The 8,419-nt window shown below is 32.8% G+C and overlaps 1 pseudogene; it reads right to left on the bottom strand.

The window, feature by feature from the left end:
- Positions 1-3,997: 3,997 nt before the first annotated feature.
- On the bottom strand, positions 3,998-5,643 carry LOC149214350 (uncharacterized; annotated as a pseudogene).
- Between the last annotated feature and the right edge of the window lie 2,776 nt (positions 5,644-8,419).

Here is an 8,419-nt window from a genome sequence, read left to right as displayed (position 1 = left end):
CTAGAAGGTACTTATATTTAATGAGGATTGGCAGAAGAAATCAACTCCCTCTTGATCTTGTCTCCAAGATTTCTTAAAAAAAATGAAATCATTTGTAAAATATATATTCCAAGTCCTTCCCCTCTTAGTCATGAGGTATCATAGATCATCAACCATATATTGAAAGAAATCATTAATAGAGAGGATGCCTCAGCTACCAACAACAAATTAAAACATATTGTCTCCTAGAGTGAATCTAGGGTTACATTGAATCCGTCACAATTTATTATATAACTTTTCACTCATCATGCTAGGGTTTCATAAATTCAAGTCTAGGACATACTTCTTCCAATGGTTTCTTCATAACCTCATCTTACCCACCAAACCCTAATTCCTCTGGCAAGGTTTTCTAGGGTTTTCTTCAACCCCTAATATTGTTTTAGGACTCCAACACCTTGAGTTATTCATCATTGGTGCCATTGAGGGGTGATATCAATGACTTTTCTTCAGTCTAGCATTGATACCATGTTGAATTTTCATATGCTTATATTCTTCTTTTCTTTAGATAATTTCATTTACCAATTTATTCATCCTCCATATTACATTCACTCCATGGCATCATAGCTTCATTAGAAATTATGTAGAAAAAAAAATATTATCAGTAACACAACAAAACATAAAGGAATAACATATGAAAAGAATGAAAAAATAGAGACACCATGATTTGGTCAGAGAGTCACCACAGAAAAACCCTACAGGGGGGGAAAACTCAATCAATTCTTCTTCTTCTATTTGATTTCATCAATTGTTCAATTCAAATACAAAGTAAAAATATCATCAGGCTATCTATGACTTACTCACAACTTTGTTTGTGAACATGTTTCCTTTCCAATATAAAATGTTGTCATGAATAACCTACCAATATAATATTAGGGCTGCAACATATGAATACCATCTCTGCTACTGGACTATGAATATGTCTTACATATATCAATCATGATGTCTAGACTATTCATACTTCCATAGAGGAAATTCCAACTATGCTACTAGTCCATATATAATGCTAAGTCAATATAGTGCTCCATATCGCTACTGCCTCATTTCTGCAGATACATGGATTAAGGTTTTTCTTGGAGAAACTACTAATGCTCAAACTTATATGTACAGATCAACCATATATTCCCATATCGCAATTGCCTCATTTCTGCAAATACATGGATTAAGGTTTTTCTTGGAGAAACTACTAATTCTCAAACTTATATGTACAGATCAACCATATATTGTAACTTTCACAACTGTCATAATAATCATAGAATACTGACCATATACCCAACGTGAGTCTATAAGTGTGTGTACCATACACAATCATTACCAAACTTTCCAATCACTGTGATGCATATATCAACTATATCTTGTATTGAGACTTTCTGCTAATACCATCAAACTACTATGTCGCGACATTCAAACTCCTATGTTGAGACCAAAATACAATTGAGAAAAATAAATAATATACATTTACAAACATAATGTATTGTCACAATGCCAGGTATATACATTTGCTTAACTGAGTCGAGACAAAGACCAATGATGCCATAACATTATACAACTTTAATCGATGCCACTTCTAAAGTTAATCCAAATTTCGATGCCAAAGAGTAAAGAGGCTGGAGATAACACAGAAGAGATATATATATATATATATATATATATATATATATATATATATATATATATATATATATATATCACAGGCATGGTAATCACGAAGACCAATGTGATCATAGAGATGTCATGTATATCATAGAAACACAGAGGTTACCATAATACATATAAGAGCGGAGCGATATAAATATGTGATTCCCATAATAATTAAAACTATAATAGTAGAATCAATGTGATGCCAAATACAATTAGACTGAGCAATGCAATAAAATAAGATGATTGTGTGATGCCTAAAAATTTGATGCGATGTCCATACCACTCAGATTTAGTCGTTGTAATGGGAGAAAGTGTATATATGAATCATGTTTAGCAAAACCTAACCTTATTAATATGAGCTATAGATAACACTTTCAATCCCAAATAAAAGAAAATTCCAAAAGGTAATCAATCGAGTGACAGAAAAAAGAGTACATAATTATGATGGAGTCAACTGAGCATTTTAGAGCTACGCAAATCAATTTTAGTCAAGAAATAAAGAGAACAAGGAAAAAACTATTTTGATATGCTCTGAGGAATTAACCTTGATATATATATCTATATGTGTGTGTGTATACACATTTTATGGGAACCAATCATAATACTTGATGAGGATGACTCAAAATTATTTTGAACGAAACTCAAATTTGATTTTTTCTCTCAAAATATATTTATCATATTTGTTTAATAAAATATCTCCCTTTAGCATTAATATATTGAAATCATTCTTTTTGATTGATATAATTATTCATGGGACACAAAGGATTTCTTTAGTTTTTTCCTTAGGGAAATTTGTCCCAAAGCTACCTATTTTTCACAATTATTACTACACAGTGCATACATAACCTAGCATAACCACCACATAGTGCACATTTATTTTGAACATGAGCAGTAAGAATACTTCAAAATTTAAAATTAAACACATCATTTTGATGTTTGGACAGACACATAAAATTACTATTACGACTTACCCATTTTCTCAATAATGAAGCACAAAGATTTATCATTTTTCAAATGGGTTGTAGGAATACTCAAAATTTAACTTAAAATTTTATTGTTTTGGTCCTTGGACAACACATAAAAACATAGAAGCAATGGTAGATCCAAGTTTTAAAAAAAATGAAAGGTAGATCTAGTCCACAGCTTGAAAAGCACTCTTGATTTCATGATTACTAAGACAATATGTGATAAGTACTCAGTGCTCACTAACTCAGGTAAAAAATTGAAAATAGTAAGACCACTTGATATCAAACTAGAAATTTGAAATTTCAATGTGAATGTTCAATGATTTGCATGTTTAAATCTTTAAAGTTTAAATCATAAATATTTTATTTTTCTTGTTTAAAGTTGGAAAATATACAAATTCATATATATACACCTGACAAACCCACGTACCTTGTTTCAAAATTGACGTCCCCATCCCCATCCTCGAAGCCAGGTTTCCTAGAAACATAATTTGGGAGTTAACCCTAATTTATAACCATGGTCATTCAATTAGTCGATAACACTAGATGAAATTTTGTTAAATATAAGTGTCATTCAAGTCTCGAAATATATCAACTACATCAGGCACACATTGTTCTTAATTTTGTGTAAGTTTGTTCAAAACTACTGTTGTTATAAATACATAAATCATACTCCTTTAAAGTTCTATGCTTTTATTGGTTTAATAATTAATTGCTAGCAAAATTTGGATGTTGGAAGGTACATGGTCCAGGAGAAGATCTAGACACACTATGTGTAGGGCCTTGCTATGTGATTAGGGAGGTGAGTTTTTTTTTTTTTTCATGGGTGATTTCCTTGGACACAATTTTCTTGGTCGTCCACATGGATACAAAGTATGCAACTAGCTTATTCTGGATGAATACTACTAATCTAAACAATCAATTTACATTTCTCTTCCATAGGAGGATTTTTTTGGAATTTTGCATGATATGTTGGCTGAAATGTTGGAAGTCTCTAAACTCTATATTTTCCCTAATCCATATGTACCTATCATGAATTTTAATTTAAGAGGGATATCTATTTTTTTTTTTTCCAGTTAGCTTAAAACCTATGTTTCATTGAATTCTTAAGCCAATAAATACAATAAAGATTATAAAATTCCTTGTATATATCTCACTTCGATTCTAGAATTTGCACTTGAAAATTGGAAGCAAAGCTTTGCTTTCACTTCATAAAAACTCTTAATGTTACAAGCTCATATGATACTTGCAGTAATAATAAAGCCATAGATCTACATCAGGGGGGATTTATTTACAAAATGTATGCATGCATGGGATAACACAAATATTTGTGTCAACAAAATCCATTAAATTCCTTACCATTGTTTCTTGCCCTTTCTCTTTTTTCTTGCTATTTTTGGCATGATTCCCAGTCTTCATGCCCGCATTTTCTGGTACACCATTACTAGTGTCAAACATCCCAGATGCCACTACATTTTGAAACCAATCAAGAAACACTTTTTTCATATTTTCATCTAGGTTTGTAGGTACATCAACATTTGTGCCAGCTTTGTGAGTTGAAGTGCCTCCTCAAGAATAATATTTTCCAATAAGGGTAGTATTCACATGAAAATTGGGCTTATGTGTGTTTGGAGAAAACTTCATAACTTGACAAATGGCCTGCTTAGTTGCATCATATACTTTTCTTAAAACATAGGCATATGCACATGATATGTCCACCTTTTTAAGAACCCCAAACAAAAATGCATGGCATATTTTTTCAACCCATCCATCTCCATATTTTTCTTGATGGTAATCTTGGAAATCCTAGCACCCCCTAACTCATCATTTTATCCTATTAGTATGCATCCAAATATGTGAACCATTGCATTTTTTACAAACTATTCTTATTAAATTTTCTTGAAGACCATCCCTCCCATCCTCATCAGTAGAATGCATATATCAAAAAGGGTTTTGTTTGCCACTCCTTTGAACACCACTTCTAAACTTACGAAGGTGACTAACTATCTCCTCCCTCCTTAGTTCATCATCATAAATTTTCCTCTTAACTGAATCCAATAGAACCTCATATCCATTTTGGAGTTTCTTAAATGCTTCCTCAGCTTTTACATTGTCCATATCTTTGTCAGGATGAACCAACATTTCCTTTTTCCTGTACTCCTTTTTTAGGAAAAAAAACGTCTATGTTCTCATAACGAGATAAAACTAACACTGCATAGTTATTAGGGCTATCTAGTATTCAAAATATTTCCTCTCTAGAAGATGGATCTTTGTCATATAGTCCACTAGTTTAGGGCTCTCTTTCACTATATCTAGACTGACTATACTAAGAGATTTCACCAAATTTTCTAGCTAAAGTGAAATTACATTCTTCACGATGAGGACCATTGTATCCAAATGAATGAGAGAAATTTCTAACCATGGCATTAGTTCCTTTACATTGTGGATCAAAACCTCTCTTTTACTTTCATTTTCATTTTTATTTAGAAATTAAATCAAAATTTCACTATATACGAAAAGTAGGTTTGTACACAGAACCATGCAAAGCCATCCCACAGTGATTGAGTACATAATTGTAATCAACAATGTTACATGTTCATGATTTAGAGAAAAACAAATACCTCCTGAGATAGTCAATAAGCTAGTCATCCAAAAGCTACCATGTATCCATAGAACCAACATCCCAATAATATTTGTTGTCAAAACTGAGGGTGTGTAGCCAAAAACAAATGTCATCGCGAAAGCTACACCCTAAATCAATAAATCCCAAGCTCAGAAAAACATTAAAAATGCTTGTCATTGTGGTGAAGCTACGAATGTTGCACCAAATAACCAGAAATAATGATGATGTGCCAAAATGAAGAAATGAGTCCATTCCTTTAAGACAATAGTCGAACCATACTATGAAAAGTCACAAGAATAACCTCACCAAATGCAATAGCCGTGTGCAAAATATGGGCCATGTATGCCAAAACCTATGAAATTTACCCTTTCTAACCATGAAATGAAAAGCTATATGGCTTCTTATCAGTCTCGCGCTAACTCCAATATGAATGATTCACCCCCATGGGGTTCAAAAAATAAAAGAAATACATATTTATGTTTAATATTTTCTTGGGTACATTGAAACCGAAGTCTCAACATGGGAAGAGTTAAATGGATTTCAAACATTGTTGGAAACTATTTTTCCACTACATTCTTATATAAGGACCAACTGGAGAAAAAGATGTTTCAAATCTATTTAATAAGTTATTTGACAACCAAATATGCCACATAAAAATGGCAACAATTGGGCATCGACTATGTCCATCATCAGTTAGTAAATGAACCTTAGCTTGCACTGGAGATGTTGTAATCTTTGACTTATTATATCAACTTTCAGTTATGTGAAAGCATAGTAATGGGGCTTCACTCGAGGTGCAAGTCCAAATGGAGAGGGAGGTAGTGAGGGATATATCTATATCTATATATATATATATATATATATATATATATATATATATATATATATATATATATATGCTAGCTCATCCAATGGATCAGTAAAGTTCTAAGAAATGAAAGTGTTCAAAAGTGGTTGAAACCAGTGTCAAAATGTAGAGCTTGCCATCCTGAATGTAATGCAAATTGAATCACTCAAAATCAACATTGTATTCTCAAGATATTGTGTTTTGATTGTTTTCCTAAATAGGTAAAAAAAAATTCGGTTAATGTAGTATACCTAGGGGGGATAATATGGGGTACAAAGGGAGGTACCCAAGGGAATAATGTAATAATGGGTTGAGCCATAGTAATAAATAAGGTGGTTAACTCGTATCATGTAAGGGACCACAAGTAGCTAGTAGTAAAGTAATAAGCCCATGGTATTAGATAGATGGTATTGAGGGAACCATGTTAATGACTGGTGGTATTGTATGTGTGAGGCCTATATAGAGGCTAGCGACTCCCCATTGAGAGATGTCAAGGATTATTGTATGAACAGGCATATGGCTTGTGGAGTGTCCTCCTTCATTAAGGAGTGAATGTATGGCGTCGCCCTACCTTAAGGGTTTGAGATTAATAAAGAAGCATTTCTATCTATTTCTATCTTATTATTCCTTGGTTTATTTCTATTGTCATATATTTTCATATTAGATCTATAACAAGTGGTATCAGAGCACTTTCTTGGGCAAAATAAATTATTTTTTATTTTTATTTTTTTGCAAGAACCTTTTAGGCGGCAAGCTTACAGATCAGATATGTACAATTTGAGGCAAAATATTTAGAACCTAATTTCAGATCTAAGTTGTTGGCGAAAAAATACCTAATTTTAAAAAAACAAATCAGCGGAATCGGAGTCCGGATGAAGGAGATATCGTTGATTTAAAAATCAGTGGTGTTGCAGACATTTTTTTGTGTGGCAAGTTTGCAAATCAGATATGTATGTTTGGGTGCAAAATCTACAAAATCTAATTGCATATCTAGGTTTTTGGTGAAAAATACCCACTTTAAAAAAAAAAAATCGGCTTAATCAGAGTCTGGATGAGGGAGATATTGCTGATCAGTTGGGTTGCAGACATTTTTTGGGGCGACGAGTTTGCGGAGAAGATCTGTATGTGCTGGTGCAGGATATGTAGAATCTAATTGCATATCTAGATTGTTTGTGAAAAAGTACCCAAGTTCAAAAATAAAAATCAATCGAATTGGAGTCCAGATGACCGAGTTATCATTGATTTAAAATCAACTATTTTTTCAGAATTTTTTTGTGACGGCGGAACAAGTGCAACGCATCGGAAATTCCAGTACCTAGATTGGGATTCATATCATATGGGAAGATGTAGAATAGTTGTTACATTTTTGAAATCAAGTCATAGTAGGGATTTTGAGTAATATTGACGAAATTGTGGCCATTTCAATATTTCGCCAGTAAGCGCTTTGTTTTCAAAACCCTCTTCATGGCGGTTCTATGTTTTACAGGAAAAGATAATGGTCCTACTATTGAAGAATTCATAAAAAATCAAAAGTCATTATGGGCAAAACATTGGAAACTTTTCATAGTGACTAATATGGAAGATGAGGCTGCCAAATGGTTTAGATCAGTTGAGAGCAAGAAGTTGTACAACCTTTCAGATGAAGAATTTGAAAAATTACTTTTAGACAGATGGTCTCATGCCAGAAAACAAGATAATGAGAAACATGTGGGGTTATTTCCTACTGGTATCTCCTTATTGCAGGTTCATGGATTGCTTTAGAAGGAGAAGATCATTATGTCTATAAATCCTAGTTGCAAGAAGAATCTTATAAATGTCAATTTGGCAAAAAAGTTGCAAGTCCTAGCAAAACAAATGAAGCACACACAAGTTAATAATGAAGAGGTGCAAGTTTATAAAGATTTGAAGATTTCTATGGACAAGTATGTCTTGCATTCTAATTTTTATGCTTCAGATATGCCCAATGTGGATGTTGTTTTCAGATAACCTTGGATGGAATCGATGGGTACTATCAATATTAATGTGCAAAAGAAATTCCTAAAGCTCTGGTATAAAAAGAAGAAAATTACATTACAGGATATTTCCATCAATAAATAGGTAGAGACCATGGAGGATGAAGCAGAAGATGTTCTAGGGACTGACATATCAGATGATGGGCCACTGATGGTCGACAACTAAACACAAATGTCAAACCAGGTACCAGAAAAATAGGTTGAGTCTAAGGAGGTTGAAGAAGAAAATGTTACATCAGATGAGGATTCAGTGGTTGAAGTAATATTGGAAGATAAGAAACAACAACAGGCACCA

This window comes from Pinus tabuliformis, chromosome 1_1 (genome assembly GCF_031772625.1).
Source record: "Pinus tabuliformis cultivar Carrire ecotype Pingquan chromosome 1_1, CPIR1, whole genome shotgun sequence".
Taxonomy (NCBI): Eukaryota; Viridiplantae; Streptophyta; class Pinopsida; order Pinales; family Pinaceae; genus Pinus; species Pinus tabuliformis.
This window is presented reverse-complemented; position numbering and strand designations above follow the sequence as displayed.